Source organism: Balaenoptera musculus, chromosome 4, assembly GCF_009873245.2.
Source record: "Balaenoptera musculus isolate JJ_BM4_2016_0621 chromosome 4, mBalMus1.pri.v3, whole genome shotgun sequence".
Taxonomy (NCBI): domain Eukaryota; kingdom Metazoa; phylum Chordata; class Mammalia; order Artiodactyla; family Balaenopteridae; genus Balaenoptera; species Balaenoptera musculus.
The window spans coordinates 17,136,875-17,154,659 of NC_045788.1; the positions used below are offsets into that span (position 1 = coordinate 17,136,875).

General features: G+C 38.8%; 1 protein-coding gene across 3 annotated transcripts in view; it reads left to right on the forward strand.

Annotated features, from left to right (window-relative positions):
- PPP2R3A (protein phosphatase 2 regulatory subunit B''alpha) overlaps window positions 1–17,785 on the forward strand; it is a 210,972-nt gene that overhangs the window by 14,602 nt on the left and 178,585 nt on the right. The window contains exon 2 of one of the 3 annotated variants that reach the window (XM_036850211.1): window positions 17,049–17,203. The exons of the other annotated variants lie outside the window; for them this stretch is intronic. The gene's annotated coding sequence lies outside the window, so the exon portion shown is untranslated. The remainder of the gene's footprint in view (window positions 1–17,048; window positions 17,204–17,785) is intronic. 3 annotated transcript variants of the gene reach the window in all.

The window sequence follows — 17,785 nt, forward strand, 5'->3', positions numbered from 1 at the left end:
AATGCTCAACATCACTAATTATTAGAGAAATGCACATCAAAACTACAATGAGGTATCACCTCACACCAGTCAGAATGGCCATCATCAAAAATATCTACAAACAGTAAATGCTGGAGAGGGTGTGGAGAAAAGAACCCTCCTACACTGTTGGTGGGAATGTAAATTGGTACAGCCACTATGGAGAACAGTATGGAAGTTGTTTAAAAAACTAAAAATAGAACTACCATATGACCCAGCAATCCCACTACTGGGCATATACCCGGAGAAAACCATAATTCGAAAAGATACATGCACCCCACCCCGGTGTTCATTGCAGCACTGTTTACAATAGCCAGGTCATGGAAGCAACCTAAATGCCCATCAACAGAGGAATGGGTAAAGAAGATGTGGTACATTTGTAAAATGGAATATTACTCAGCCATAAAAAAGAACAAAATAATGCCATTTGCAGCAACATGGACGGACCTAGAATTGTCATAATGAGTGAAGCAAGTCAGACAGAGAAAGACAAATATATGATACCACTTATATGTGGAATCTTTAAAAAAAAAAGGGTACAAATGAACTTATTTACAAAACAGAAGTAGAGTCACAGATGTAGAGAACAAATTATGGTTACCAGGGAGTGGGGGTGGGGAGGGATAAATTGGGAGATTGGGATTGACATATATACACTACCATATATAAAATAGATAAGTAATAACGACCTACTCTATACCACAGGGAACTCTACTCAATAATCTGTAATGGCCTATATGGGAAAAGAATCTTAAAAAGAGTGGATATATGTATATTTATAACTAATTCACTTTGCTGTACACCTGAAACTAACACAACATTGTAAATCAACTATACTCTAATAAAAATTTTTAAAAATAATAAAATAAAATGAGTTTGGAAGTATTCCCTCCTCTTCTACTGTTTGGAAGAGTTTAAGAAGGACCATTATACTGTTTTTAAGTGTTGTTCTTAGTTTTAAGTATAGTTTAATTTGTACTCATAATGGACTGTTGGTTAAAGATGGAACATGTGTGAAACACATGTCAAGATATCATAGATTAATGAGGAGCATGAAAAATGATAGTTCTGCAAAACTATTTCAAGATGCTCTTTATGAAATACTTAATTTGCATTCATCTGATCAAAATTTTTATGAAATATCAAGATGTTTCTAATACTTAAAAAACTACATGATTAAAGGAAGCTGGGTGAAGGGTATAAGGGAATTCTCTGTATTCTCTTTGCAGTTCTTCTGGAAATCTATAATTAACTCAAAATAAAAAGGTTTTTTTTAATCATTTTAAATATAAAAACATTAGCCAGGCATGCCTTAGTTTAAAGTCATGTGTATTCATACATGCATATAATTGGCATTTGCTATTTCCTATTCTTAAAGCTACTCTAGAGAAAATAATTTCAGGTTGGTTAACCAAATACAAATAGCAAGGTGGTAAAGATACTGTACTGAATATCATGAAACAAAGAAGGGGTCTAATCAAATTCAGATGATTTCATTTCTAAAATGAATTGTCAATTGAGAGGCTCCATGTGGTATGAAATAAGAGGTTTGCTCTAAAAATAATTCATTTTCAACTTACTATACAACTAGTGTTATAGATAGCTGGATGTTTATTTTATTATAATTGATCATACTCTGTTTAGGTACTTCAGATTCTAAAAAGGAAAGATTTAAATACTTGAAAATATGAAAAAGAAAAAATATACAGCGTTATTCTGTCCAACTGGCTTTTTGTTTATTGGTGATAAAGATCTACAGTGTATGTTTGCTGAGAACGTCTCTCAAAGAGCAACATGAAACCATTTCTTCTACCTTGATTAAACTGAACCTCCAGGGCTTCCCTGGTGGTGCAGTGGCTAAGAATATGCCTGCCAATGCAGGGGACATGGGTTTGAGCCCTGGTCCGGGAAGATCCCACATGCCACGGAGCAACTAAGCCGGGCACCGCAACTACTGAGCCTGCGCTCTAGAGCCCACAGACCACGACTATTGAAGCCTGCACGCCTAGAGCCCGTGCTCCGCAACAAGAGAAGCCACCGCAATGAGAAGCCCGCGCACCGCAACAAAGAGTAGCCCCTACTCGCCACAACTAGAGAAAGCCCGCACACAGCAACAAAGACCCAAGTCAGACAAAAATAAATAAATAAATTTATTTAAAAAACAAACAAAAAAAACTAAACCTCCAAATTACCAAAATAAGAGTTGATTTTTATAAGCTCAAAATGGAAGAATTCCAAATATCAGGTTTTTAACGTTTGTTTGTTTTGGATGCTATAATGTGGATTAAATTTCAGCCTACATTTCAATATACATTTGGTGCCAAGTCCATTTTTTTAATTTAATTTTATATTAGAGTACAGTTGATTTACAATGTTCTGTTAGTTTCAGCTTTACAGCAAAGTGATGCCGTTATACATATACATATATCCATTCTTTTTTAGATTCTTTTCCCATACAGGTTATTAAAAAATATTGAGTAGAGTTCCCTGTGCTATACAGTAGGTCCTTGGTGATTATCTATTTTATATATAGTAGTGTGTGTATGTTAATCCCAAACTCCTAATTTATCCCTCCCTGCACCTTTCCCCTTTGGTAACCATAAGTTTGTTTTCGAAGTCTGTGAGTCTGTTTCTGTTTTGTAAATAAATTCATTTGTATGTTTTTTTTAAATTCCACATATAAGTGATATCATAGGATATTTGTCTTTCTCTGTCTGACTTACTTTACTTAGTATGATAATATCTAGGTACATCCATGTAGCTGCAAATGGCATTTCATTCTTTTTTTATGGCTGAGTAATATTCCATTGTATATATGTACCACATCTTCTTTATCCATTCCTCTGTTGATGGACATTTAGGTTGCATCCATGTCTTGACTATTATAAATAGTGCTGCAATGAACATTGGGCTGCATGTACCTTTTCGAACTATGGTTATCTCAGGATATTGGTTGTAAATCCATCTTTTAATTTTTGACAATTTTATTTGACAACGTGATTTTCTTTACATGATAAAACAGTTCATCTACTGTGAGTAGAAGTCAAAATTTGTCCTTAAATATTATCAGTATAATTAAAACTTTGCCACATGAGCTTTATAATAAAGCTTTAATAATATGCTGAACTAAGATGAAATATTTTTACTTAAAACTCCTTTACTTGTGTCATAAGAAATTTTTTAAAATAATTTTTTAAATTCCTAAGGAGGTTCACAGTATTATTTTTAAAAAACATTCATTGTTCAAGAAAGGTTGGGAAACACTGATCTGCATTGTAGACCTGATCACTGAAATTGTACTGATTGATGTCAGATTGGGCCTGTATCCAGAATGGCCAGCCTGGAAAAGACAGGTACCATCCTCAGAATGTAGGGACAGGATGTGTCATGGGATGAGGCCCTTTAACTGAAGAGCACAAAATTGCCACTCACTTTCAGAAGGGTAATGATTTCCCCCTTTCAATATATGTTGTCGCTTTGGTCTCAAAAGTAGGCAGATGGACACATGTATTGCTCAACTGCCCCATTATAGTCAAAGATTAGAATGTCCAAAAGAGTCTATCTAGGCTGCTAAAAAAAAAAAAAAACACACATTAAGTATCCATTACACATGGTGAAGTTTTTTTGGTTACAGATTAAATGAAGAAAGACCAGGAGAGGGAAGGCAGTAAAGTATTATGAAAGCAAGAGCTGAAAGAAAAATGGAGAGAGAATATCAATGAAGGTGTATGTTTTCATGTCATAGAAAATGATTGGTTGTAAGGAATAAATATCCACTTAAAGATATATTTGTAAAAAGGTTATTTGTAGAAAAAATACACAGGGAGCACATCAGTTCACTGCAATTTTAGAAACTGAACATACTCCTCTCTCTCTTTCTCTCTGTGTTATATGTGCTCTGTTTTCTTAACACCAGCTTCTCCTGCCATGTTGCTCATTGTGGGATGCCCCAAAACAGTGGTCTCAGCCATCAGTTCTGTAGAACTTTAAGACCCAGAGCTCTCAGCTAATTGACAGTGTTCCACTGCTTCAATTCCAAGTTCCCGGGAGAGAAAACATGATTGGCCTACCTTGAGTCGGTGTCTCAACTAAACTTGACCAGGGATTGGAAAGCAGCTGTGACTCATATAGTTGTCCCACCTAACCTGTGAACAAGGCAGGTCCCTAAGAAGTAGGGACATCTCTTGTTCAGTACATAAGAGAGAAGACTTGTTTAAGAAGGAATGGATTGGTGCCCTGAGCTCTGAAAAAAAAGGAGGAGATTATAAAATATGTACGCCGCCCCCCCCCCAAAAAAAAGACAGAGTGTAATAGTCTCCTAAATGTAATCTCCCTAGGAAGATTAGGTCAGTTTACATAAATCGCAACAATGTCTTTTTGGATCCATCTCCTAGATTAATGGGAATAAAAACGAAACGAACAAACAAAAAAACAAATGGGACCTAATTAAACTTAAAAGCTTTTGCATAGCAAAGGAAACCATAAACAAAACAAAAAGGCAACCTACAGAATGGGAGGAAATATTTGCAAACTATGCAACTGACAAGGGATTAATCTCCAAAATATACAAACAGCTCATACAGCTCAATATAAAAAAAAAAAAACCCAGTCAAAAAATGGACAGAAGGGCTTCCCTGGTGGCGCAGTGGTTGAGAATCTGCCTGCCAATGCAGGGGACATGGGTTCGAGCCCTGGTCTGGGAAGATCCCACATGCCGCGGAGCAACTGGGCCCGTGAGCCACAATTACTGAGCCTGCGCATCTGGAGCCTGTGCTCCGCAACAAGAGAGGCCGCGATGGTGAGAGGCCTGCGCACCGCGATGAAGAGTGGTCCCCACTTGCCGCAACTAGAGAAAGCCCTCGCACAGAAACGAAGACTCAACACAGTCATAAATAAATAAATAAATAAATAAAAGAACATGAATTTCTAAAAAAAAATGGACAGAAGATCTAAATAGATGTTTCTCCAAAGAAGACATCCAGATGGCCAAAAGGCACATGAAAAGATGCTCAACATCGCTAATTATTACAGAAATGCAAATTAAAACTACGAGGTATCACCTCACACCAGTCAGAATGGCCACCATCAAAAAGTCTGCAAATAATAAATGCTGGAGAGGGTGTGGAGAGAAAGGAACCCTCCTGCACTGTTGGTGGGAATGTAAATTGGTGCAGCCACTATGGAGAACAGTATGGAGGTTGTTTAAAAAACTAAAAATAGAGCTACCATATGATCCGACAATCGCACTCCTGAGCATATATCCAGAGGAAACTATAATTCGAAAAGATACACGCGCCCGTGTTCATTGCAGCACTATTTACAACCAAGACATGGAAGCAACCTAAATGTCCTTCAACAGAGGAATGGGTAAAGAAGATGTGGTACATGCATACAATGGAATATTACTCAGCCATAAAAAAGAATGAAATAATGCCATTTGCAGCAACATGGATGGATCTAGAGATTATCCTAAGTGAAGTAAGCCAGACAGAGAAAGACAAATATCCTATGATAGCACTTATACGTGGAATCTAAGAAAAATGATACAAATGAATATATATATAAAACTGAAAAAAAAAAAACTGAATCACTTTGCTGTACACCTAAAACTAACACAACATTGTAAATCAACTATACTTAAATTTTTAAAATTTTTTAAAGGAAAGAAAATAAATAAAAACAAATGATACAAATGAACTTATATACAAAACAGAAATAGACCCACAGACTTAGAAAAACTTAACTGTTACCAAAGGGGAAAGGTGGGGGGAGGGATAAATTAGGAGTTTGGAATTAACATATACACACTACTATATATAAAATAGATAACCAAAAAGCACCTACTGTATAGCACAGAGAACTGTACTCAATATTTTGTAATAACCTATAAGGGAAAAGAATCTGAAAAAGAATATACACATATATATATGTATGTATAACTGAATCACTTGAAACAAATACAACATTGTAAATCAACTACACTTCAATTAAAAAAATCAGGTCAGTTTACAAAGTGAACCACCCACTGTCCATTCTATAACCTTAGGCAACTTTGTTGCCCCAATAATCTTTACAGCTGATTCCCAACCAACAAGAATGAGGGCCCTAGAAGATGAGATAAAGTAAATGATTAAAACTTTAGGAATTTAACCAAAATTTTTCCTAAGACCTGTACTGTAATGTCTATCAAGGTATAGATAGATACCTTGGTCTGAAGTCTGTTTCCCAGCTACAGTCATGACAAAAGTCTGTTTAGGCAGATGACAAATCAGACTGGGGAGCTCCATTAAGTTCCATCCAGCTCACCTAGCTTGGTAACCACCAACATTCAAATGGCCTAGTCCTCCCACTCCAAAGTGGTGGGGTTGGGTTTGTCTTGAGCCATTCATGCGTAGCACAGGTGAGTAGTAGCAAGGGCATTCATAAGGAGGAGCACCACTAGGGGTAGATGTACTGAGTGACAGTACTACCAGCAGAAGCTCTTAATGGTCCCCATTTATCAGTGTGGATGTGTCACTTTTCTTAAAAGACTAAGACCTGGTTGACAAAATGTTCTCAGATGCTTTGGTAACCAAGTGCCTATACAGGAATACATTCTCTAGGGATTTGGACATGTGTCAGCTAAGTTTGGAGATTAGGGTAGTACAGAGCCCCCTTACTGGTGAACCAGAGATATATTGATGAGTAGACTTTTATAAAAGAACTTTCCTAGCCATAGTACACAAATAATCAATCCTCCTTTGGTAGGCAGTCTTTCTCAGTGTGTATTGGAAGGGGATCATGCAGTTCTAGTGGATCGTCTTCTGTATGTTGCCTCTCAGTGCTAGGGCATTTGTGATAGGGGCCAGGGATGCTGGTCTTAGGTACAAGGCATGTGCTAAACCTTCTCATTAAGTGAAATGAAGGTTAGGCTAAGCAGTTATCAGAAATGTCCAAGAGGGCCTCTTCATCCTAGATGGTGTCAGTCAGTCCGTCCTGAAACTAGTTTTAAAAGGTGACTTTTTTCCTAGTCTAGTCTCATCTAACGAATCAGAAATGGTAGTATATTAGCAAATTGCTTCCTTCCTTTATACCAGGCACTGTACTGGTGTTGGGATACAGTGACGAACAAGCAAACAAGATCCTTGCCTTTGTGGAGCCTACATTCTATTGCAGGGAAAATACAGTAAATGTGTAAACAATAAATAAAACAATTACAGGTACTGATAAGTGCTGATACAAACAGTAAACTGGGTAATGGGGTAGAAAGTAATGAAACGGGGCCTTGGTCAAGGGAGAAGAGTCTATTGGAGGAACCAAAACAAAGGCCAAGGAAGAGCAGTACAAGATGAGGTGAGGGAAGTGGTAGGCAGATTCTGGAGGTATATTAGGCCATGGTAGAGGAGTTTAGATTTTGTTCAAAATGGAGTAGGTAAGCACTGGAGCATTTTAAATAGGAGAGTGATTCACTCTGATTTGCTTTCCTCTAGTTGTGCTGTTTGGAAAATGACTGGAGTATGGAGAGGCTAGAGTGGAAGCAGAGAGACCAGTTAAAAGGCCATGATGATAGTGCAGGTGAGAGAGCTGGATAATATGGGCCAAGATTGTAGCAGGATTCTAATGAGAAGTGGTCAAAATTGAGAGAGATTTTTGGAGATAGGGTTGATAGCCCTTAGTGAGTTTATATCCTGGGTATGGCCTACAAATATGTCAGATGGCCATTCCACTTTTGGGGCCTTACAAACACCTACCAAGGTATCTGTAAAAAGATCTATTGCCCGCATAAGGTACTCTGGTTGTGTATATACCAGGCTATACTGGGTTGTCTGTCTGTCTAGTAAGTAATTAATAACAAGTAAACCCTTGCTAGACCTCATCTGCAGGAACACAGAGGTCCCTTAGTCCCACATGCAGAATGTCAACTGAATGAAGAACTTTGGGAGTGTCTCAGGGTTCTCATCATATCCCTCAGGGTACTTGAGGCTGAATGACAGGTTGGTGAGGCAGGCTTGGTGGCTGCCCTGACCCTAGACTTGGACCTGTCAGCTCAGTCTGACATACCACATGTATGACCAGCAAGTACAAAGCAAGTTATGAACAACCTCACTTGTTCTTTTATAGCAGATAACTCTCTGTTTATTCTCAGCTCTCCTGCTCTCAAATTTCTGACTCTGTGCTCAACCTCCATACCTGCTTCTAGCCTTTTGATTTGGATGCCCATCATGTCACCCTTTGAACCTTGTTCTCAGTTCTGCTTTCCTGTCTGATCTCAGCATCCTTTTTCCCAGCTCCCTGCTCTTCCAAACACACCTATTATGATATTGAATGAAAAATTTTCTGCTGAAATTGTGGCCACAGAGCCCCACTAGAGGTGGTGACTCAGACTTGTGCCCCAAGGGTTGTTTTATTTAGTTAGGTACTACTCTTGAGCCCACAGGACCACAGCCTTTTGCCTGAAATTGTCTTACAGACAGACAAGTGCTTCCTACACTCTTCCATTGGGCAAGCTCAGAGATTCACTGGATTGGGGCAAAAGTGAACCAATGATCTTATTTGTGATACAACTTCAGCTAAGATATGTCAAGGTTGATTAAATAGAAGAGATCAGTTGGCTCAATAAGTAAGATACCAAAGCTGTATCCAGGGCAGAAACAAAGAAATGGGGAAGCAGTGCGTTCTGTTGAGGGACATGTGAAAACTGTGAAGGTTGTCAGCTCAAAATAGTTTGCATTTCCTTCTTGCCTGTAGATATTTCCATTGGGCTTTTGCCCTGTTCCCCTACACCAGTTGAATTTTGGGGTGCTTCACAGCATCTGACAGTTCATACATTAAGAAAATAACACTGAATTCCTATCTTATGCTGTGCACTGGCTCCACGTTGGGGATATAAGGATGAGTAAATTGCAGTGGCTTTCTGACTCACCTCTGCTTCTGCTTCCCTGATCCATCCCACTGCCACCTGAATCCCATCATTTACCTTCCTAAGAAACTGTAGCAGTGCTATAAATGCTTAATAAATACCTCATGAATAAATGGAAATTATTTCTAAGTTCCTTTTGTTCAGAGACTCTTTGCACTAAATCTTTGTATTTATGTTTCCTCCAAATCAAATCTCATATTTTACACTTACATTAATTTTTTTCTTGCCCTGATGTTTGCAGCTCTTCCATGTTTAGAGTCTTCTGCATTTTTTACTTCCCTCCTGTTGATTTAATCTCATAGGTCACTTGCTCTAAAGTGAGTGAGTTTTTTTGTTTTTTTTAGAATTTATTTATTTATTTATTTTTGGCTGTGTTGGGTCTTCGTTTCTGTGTGAGGGCTTTCTCTAGTTGTGGCAAGCAGGGGCTACTCTTCATCGCGGTGCACGGGCCTCTCTTGTTGCGGAGCACGGGCTCCAGACGCACAGGCTCAGTAGTTGTGGCTCACGGGCCCAGTTGCTCCGCGGCATGTGGGATCTTCCCAGACCAGGGCTCGAACCCATGTCCCCTGCATTGGCAGGCAGATTCTCAGCCACTGCGCCACCAGGGAAGCCCCAGGTCACTTGTTCTAAAAAAAAAAAAGTTAAGCTTTGTGCTTGGTTTTATGGCATGTCTTGTGTATAGTTCTATTTCTGGATATGATGCCATTTGTGAATATGCTTTTAATTATTTCTCAGGTTTATTATTGAACAAGCTCATTGTCTTAATTATGCTTACAAAGTTTGGTAATATACTTATTGTCTGACGTTCAAATAAGTAGCATTAACATTATTCATTGGTTTTTAAGGGTCTAAATTTTACTCAACTTATCTGTTATGATTTTATTTTATATGGCTATTTTATGTGTCACAATTTAATCATTCACTAATAAATTTATTAAGTTTTCAAGGTTTCTGAAACACAAAATTGGGGTTAAAAAAAAAACTTTTGTGTTCTTTCTGTCCAGGTTACTACAAAGAACTTCACTGTTCTATAGATTTATATCCATCCGTCCTTCCTTCCTTCTGTCCTTCCATACTTCCTTTCTTTTTCTTGTGCCTACTGAGATTTGAGACAATTCCTTCTCTAGATGTTGAGAAATATGGAATTATGGCAGGGACTCAGGTACTGTCTATCCCAGCTCCTTTGGCTTTAATATGGACAGAGGGGCTTACATGTTAGAGAAAATTGTGCTCAAATCACTTTTTCCACTTTCTAAGTATGTAATATGAGCAAGTGTTTTTTTAACTTCCCTTAGCCTCAGTTTCCTCATCTTTGAAATGGAGATAACACTGTGCTCAATGCTGGCATAAAAATTAAATTAGATAATGCATTTAAGTGCTCAGCACAATACCTAGCATATCAGTACTTTTAAAATGATGGTGTAGTAATACTAATCTTCCCTCTGCAAGCCCAGTACAAGAAGGATCAGTCAGCATAGCAGCATGCCTCTGCCTCTCCCGCAGTCCTTCACACACACCTCTCCCCTGCATCTAAGGAATACAAGCCCAAGAGTCCTCAGAGAGGAAACATGTCTAGTTCTCCTTCTTGCGCTCTCATTATCTGCTGATGATGCTGGCATGAATTCCTGCAGAGGATGGTCTTATGCCGGATGTGTGACCATTTTCTTGACTCTGCCAGTGGAGGCCTAGGGAGGGTATTCTTACTGTGACTCACCAATAAATTTTTGGTGAATGATAAGCCTTTAGATGTGTGGTTATTAAAATATACTTTTAAATGTTCTAAAGGTGTAGGGTAGGATCATGGGAGAAAGTGGCTGAGACAGGGAAGAAAACAAGATCAACATATTTAACACTGTGGAGAAAAGGTCAAGAACCTAAGAGGCCAGGGTATCAGATGGACTATCTATTGTGACTTTGGGGAGCCTTCAATCCTGCAATAAGGGTGGTGGGTGGTAAAATCTAATGTTATGTGACTCAGAGCAGGGGATTTGGGGAGAGGGCAGGTGGAGAATGGTGTGAAAGTCGCAATGAGGAACCAGAAGGGCACCTACCAGGCCTCATGTTTGAAGGGTGTAGAAGAGAAAGAGTTGTCATCTAAGAGGGCTACAGGGAAATCAGCATCCTCAGGGGAAAGTACAGTTTCAATTTAAATAAGAAGGTAAAGGAAGTTGAAGAAAGCTTCAGAGAAGAGATCCAGGATCTGGGGATTTTGCTGTTATCTACCCATGAGTCCACAGGGCTCAGTGGAAGGGTTAGGATTTCTGGAGATGGTATAGAGGCTTGGAGTTCCTCCTCCTCCTCCTCCTCCTCTTCATCATCATCATCATCATCATCATCATCATCATCATCATCATCATCATCATCATCATCATCATCACCATCATCATCATCATCATCTCTCCCTTGCATACATCCTCAGTTCCTTTGCCTCTCTCTCACTTCAGCAGCCTTGCCTGGCTAAACCACAGCACTGATTAAATCCAATTCTTTGCCTATTCCATGCCTGTAAAATCATGATGCTGAGCTTGCATTAAATTAATGATCATAACCTCAAGTGGGCCCATAATGCTGCCTGGCAATCATACTAGATTTCTCCAGTCATTTTCTGTTTCATTTCCTCCTAGATGATTATTGCATGTCTTCAGTCTCCTTACATGTTCACCATCTCCTCACTTTCACTTTTAAAGTGACTAAAAGTCACTTTCAACTGATGACCTTGCTTCCTAGTTACAGAAAAGAAATAGAAGAAAAAGAGCTTTCACAGGCTTTCACAACCATACCTACCTACTACTTGTAGTAGTATCCGTATACTCTGCTTTCTTTCCTGTTACTGTGAAAGAACTAACCTAATAAGTACTTTGTAATTCTTTCTCTTATATCAGTTTTACCCTCTCTGAATCATTGTCTTGTACATGAAAATATGCTTGTATTTCCCCCATCTTAAAAATAATCCTCCTTGACTCCACTTTCCCCTCTCACTATTGTCTTGTTTCAGTTAAACTTCACAGCAAAACTTCTTGGAAGAGTTGTCTGTAGTCTGTTGCTGGTTTTTGTCTTCCCATTCTTTTTTTGTACCCAAGCCAGTCATATTTCTGCTCCCAAAATTCCATCAAAACATTTCTCTATAGTTATCTGACTTAACATTCAGGAGCAGAGTTAACCACTGTCTCCTCCTTGTAATACCTTCTTCACTTTATTTTAAAATACTTGTCAAGAACTATGCAGATCTAAGATTTTACCCTGTTTGTAAGCTAACAAGTTAGCTTGCCAGTTTCATGAATGGTGGTAGAAGACACAGGACTTCTGCATCAGAGACGAAAGACAGTTTATTACTTACAGCAATAGCAGTAGCCAGAGTAGGAGTCTTTTTGTACTGGTTCCCTTAGCCCTAGTTACTCTGAGGCAATGTGAAGGGGGCCAGACTACACCTGCCCACATGGTGAGTTGAGCTATTAGAAAGGAAACCTGATCTTAGAGAACCCAAATATTTTATAATGGTCAATAAGCATGCCTTCTCTTTGCTCCAGAGGGAGATAGTACCAAGTTTTCCAAGGCTGTTTGCTATACAGACATTCTTGAAAAAGACCATACGGGACTATCATATCATATAAAATATCATATCACTGACTATCAAGACAGGCAGTGCCTTGCTTGCAATGTGTACAGAAACATGAGAGACCCATGGAGAACTGTCTCACAATTCCTCCCTCTCTGACCACTTCTTTTCTCTCTCCTCTCCTTCACTTCCCCAGACTCTAGGTCTGGGCTGTCTAGTACTATAGCCACTAGCTCATGTAGCTATTTAAATTAAGTTTTCAGTTATTCAGTTGCATTAGCCATATTACAGGTGCTTAATAGCCACATGAATGGCACAGATATATAAATATTTCATCATCTCAGAAAGTTCTATTAGCGCTACTCTGCATGTTTGAGTGCTCCTAAGCTCAGCCTTTGGATGTTTCTTTCTGTATTCTATTCCTATATAGAAATAGAGATTTCTGTGGAATCTTGTAGAATAAGATTTATTATAGAATAAATATTTATATATATTTCTCTCTCTTTTCTTTCTATATTCCCTCCCTTGGTGATCTCATCTAGTCTCAAGGCTTTAAATATGACTCTCAAATTTGTATAATCCTAAATCTCTCCCCAGAAGTCCAGATTTAATTCTTTAATAGCATTCTGCACACCTTTACCTGAATGTCTAGTAGGCACCTCAGAAGTAACGGCCAAAACTGAACTACTGACCTTCTTGCCACAGCTGTTCCCTCTCCCACCAACAAATCTGTTCTTCCTGCAGTCTTCCCAGTATGAATTAAGTCAGTTCTTTTCTTCCAGTTGTTCAAGCAAACAAACAACAGTTTTAAAAAAATCAACCCTTAGATTCATCCTTGACCTCCCTCTTTTCCACAAAACCGACACATCTGTCCCATTGGCTCTTGTTTCAAAATATATGCAGAATCTGACTTTTCACCCTTCCCCTGCTACCACCTGGTCCAAGCCAACATCATCTTTTACCTGGATTATTCCAGGAAAATTTGGCCCCCTTTTTGGTCTCCCTGCTTCTACTCTTGTCCCCTGTAGTCTGTTCTCATAAGAGCAACTAGAATGGTCTTGTTTAAAAAGTTAAGTCAGATCATGAATTTCTCTGCTCAGAATTCTTTAGTAGCTTCCTATCTCACTCAATAAAAGTCAAAGTCTAGTCACACTGGCATTCTCACTCATGCTAAAATATTCAAGACATGCTCCCACCTCAGAGCCTTTAGAGTTGGTGTTCTTTCCACCACTTCCCCCCCCCAATGCAGCTCCACACATGTGCTTTTTCCCTCATGATACTGACTTATTGAAGAGACCAGGCCAATTGTCTTATAGTGAGCCATATAATGAATTTCTCTGTTTACTCATGGTGGTGTGTAGCTTATTTCTCTACTGCCTGTATTTCCTATAATTGGACATTAAATCTGAAAGTTTGATTAAAGCTAAATATTCTTGGCAAGAAAAGTCCATACATGATATTCAGTCTTCATATTACATCGAATTGGAAGGTACATATCTGATTATCCCACCATTAGTGATTCTAAGTTTAACCAAGGTATTAAGGTGGTAACTTTCAGATCCCTCTATTATAAATTTGCATTTTTACCTTTGTGATTAACAATCTGAAGGGTGAATGTTATTTTTTTAATCGTGTGATTTTTAAGAATGTTTTTTAGCTATATAAGTTTGTTTTTTCAAATGCAATATTCTTTAGAGATCCATCCAATATATAAAACAGATAACAGCAGAACTATTCTAGTTGCAGTGGGAAATGGCTAGTATTGGCAGCTTCCAAGGGAACTGTGACAAGCGCAGTTTGTAATTCACAGAGCCCAGCCAAGTGCTGGAGGAAACGGAGGCCCAAAGAGGATCCATGGAGTCTTAAGGCGGCCTAGCATCTCATGAGAAAGGCTCAGTGCGCTTTGTGTTAGAGCACAGTGTGGGGAGCTGTCACTTCCTGGGAAAGCCGAGGTTATGGATGATCACTAGAATGGCACTTGGTTTTTCCCTGGCAGTCCACCCACTGTTTTTAGTTGTCTGAGTGCTGTCTTTGACATTCTATCTGTTCTGCAGATGTGAAGATTTGAAATTACTTCATTTTTAGTGTGTGTTGGGCTGCAGACTTTTTTTGTTTCCCATTTGGAAATTCTTCATCCACAAAGAATTCCAGAATCAGACATTATTCATCTTATGTCTGGAACACTAAAATCTCATGAGCTTCCGTATGTCTTACCTCTTTCCACCTTTAGAATATTGAAAATGCTGCCACAACTGAAGTCAGTTTTATCATTTCCTTGCTGCTTGCTTCCTTTCTGCACCTTATTTATCGTACAGCCTTAATGTGCCTTTGTAAAGAACTGAACAAGTAAATTTGGTATATCCACAGAATGTATCTAAGATGTATGGTGTAGATTTTTATTTTCATGAAAAGAGGTCTCCCTATGCTAAGTGGAAAAAGCAAATAATAAACTATAATTGTCTCACTTTTGTTAAAAAAATTAATATTCACAAAAATCCCCATGTCTATTTCTGTGAATGTTTATGTGTGTGTTGAAAGTCAAAAAAGGCAAAAATGTTCATATTGATATTATCTCTGGGTGTGATCTTTATTTTCCTCTTTGTATTTCTCTTTTTTTTTTCCAGCAGTCGTATCTTATTTCTACAGTCATTACTTTTATAAAGATTAAAACTGTTTTTTAAAAAAATAAGCAATAATAACTTTGATCTGTCAAATCCAAGCTACGTTGAAGGCGATTCCAGGCTCCTCCTCTGCTTACTCCATCCATGCCATCTGTTGGGATTTTTCCCTGTTCTCTTACTGTCCCATTCAAGCAAGTTTTCCCCTGACCCAGGCTTGTATTTATTTTACTCCAGGTTCCTGGTCCTCTCCTAGAATTGCACACTTGGCTCTGGAGAGATTCTCTGTTCACTTGTACCCAAATAAACTTGTCAGAAAAGGAAAGGAGGATGCAAAAATTATGTTCTAAAAGGAACTGTCACTAGAATTTGATCAAGGCCCAGAAGTGCCCCAATATATACCTGTTGAATGAATTGATCTATTCTTTTTTGTCTCATTTATTTTATAAGTTCCTATAATCAGGAGCTTTGCTTGTTTTCTATAATGCCCTAAACATTTTGGGTACTTAATATACATTAATGAATAGTCCTTTTTTTTTTAAAGATCCATAATTTACCTAATAAAAGTGAATGTAGGATCTGTTGTCAACTTTGACCAGAATTTGTGCTTGCACAGGGATACAGAAAAGAACAGGATTTAAAGATAACTTACATTCAGCTCGTACTCGTAGATTTGTGATCGTGGGTAGTCACATAAGCCTCTGAGCTTCCTTCATTTATAGCCTCACTGATTCTCTTCTGGACTCTCTTTGCAGAGGCCTTCTGCCTGGTCTGCCTGGCTTTGGTCTTGCTTCCCCAACTCTGTCCTCTGCAGTGCTACACAGTGATACACCCACAGTGTAAATCTGACCTGGTCCCCACCACCCCCGACTGACATCTCTCAGGGACTCTCTGATGCTACATTGCCTCCCACCCAACCCCCACCATTTAGCGGTAGCACCTAGAACTTGCCACTGGAATAACACCAAACTCCCAGTAGCTCCTCACACCTCCCAGGCCTCCCGGGGCCACCTCCTGCCTTGCTCCATTTGTCCACAAGGCATCTTCCCTTTCTTTCTGCAGCCACTGCTTCTGCTTAACTCCAGACTGGGCTTGGCAGTCCTCCTCTCTGGGGTGCCTTCCTTGATGTAAAAGATATTCTGTTTCTCTGCCCACTCACACTGCAAGCTGTTTGAGGCAAAATTATAGGATTTGTAGTTCCCTTGTCTTGAAGAGTACCTGGCAGCATTCAAATGTTTATTAAACTGTATTGTATATATGTTCTTCTAAACCATCCAAATGATTTTTTTTTAATTTATTTATTTATTTTTGGCTGTGTTGGGTCTTCGTTTCTGCGTGAGGGCTTTCTCCAGTTGTGTCAAGCGGGGGCCACTCTTCATCGCGGTGCGCGGGCCTCTCACTATCGCGGCCTCTCTTGTTGCGGAGCACAGGCTCCAGACGCGCAGGCTCAGTAGTTGCGGCTCACGGGCCCAGTTGCTCCGCGGCATGTGGGATCTTCCCAGACCAGGGCTCGAACCCGCGTCCCCTGCATTGACAGGCAGACTCTCAACCACTGCGCCACCAGGGAAGCCCGTGATTTCATTTTTATATAATCTCCTCCAAAATAAGAACAAGGCTTAGAAAAGGAAAATATATGAATTAAAGTAACTTAAAATACTACCAGCAGTCAGAGATGACTATTTTTTGGAATATATTATAGAGGATTTTTTTAAATTATAAAATGGTCAAAGTTTAACCTCCTGATTTTCCTTTGGAGCCAGTACTCCAAGAAATTAGTAGCTTTGCAAATTACGTGCATTAAAAATTAATAGCCAGTTCATTGTACTTCCCACATCAAAGAATACAAAATAGTTTTCTGGTAAATATATAGCTTTTTTGTAATTCAAAACAAGAAAGAATTTTTTGCTTTTCTCGTGTTCCCTAGACCCCAGAGCCATCTTTTGTCCTATTTTTCCAGAAGAGAAGGCGAATCCCAGTGAGGGAAGTGACTTGACCATCTTACTGAGCTGGTCAGTGCAGAAGCAGAAGCTGGGAGGAGGAGCCCCTGACTGCCCACCTGGTGCTTTTCCCCTCAGGCACATTTCCTCTTTCTCCACTGGAGTAAAGATAAAAGTAAGTTTTTAAGCACTTCCTAATTCCTGTATGCTCAAATTAGACCTGCTGCTGAGATGTTCTTATTTTACTTTTAGTCTCATTAAGACATTAGCCCTAAACCTAGAGCATTAATTGTTCTTTCATGTTCATATGTATAATTTCTTTGAGCACCAGAAAAATATTGCCTTCTAAGAGATTCCTTAATTTATTTTCTCAACTATTTTTGAAGTGAACACAACAAATAAAATATTCCAGGTCTCCTTTTTTATCCTGCAAATACATATAGTATATGTTTTTGTATTCCTCTAAATTGTACTCTTGGGATCAGTTTCCATACTGAGTCATCCACCACTGAGCACCCGTGTTTTCCAGGCAAACTGTTTTATTATTTCTAAATGACTCATTCCTTCTGAATCATCACACCTTATGTATTCTGTTAAATAAAAAGTTTTAGACACTTTTCTACAATTTTTCTTCTTCCAGACTTCAAAATGTCCCATTTAAATGACATGGCTATTCAACCAGTTTTCCCTTGCATCTACGATTTATGTGGATCATTTTCTTCTTGAACCCTTTCATCATTTGAGATAAGCAGAGGAA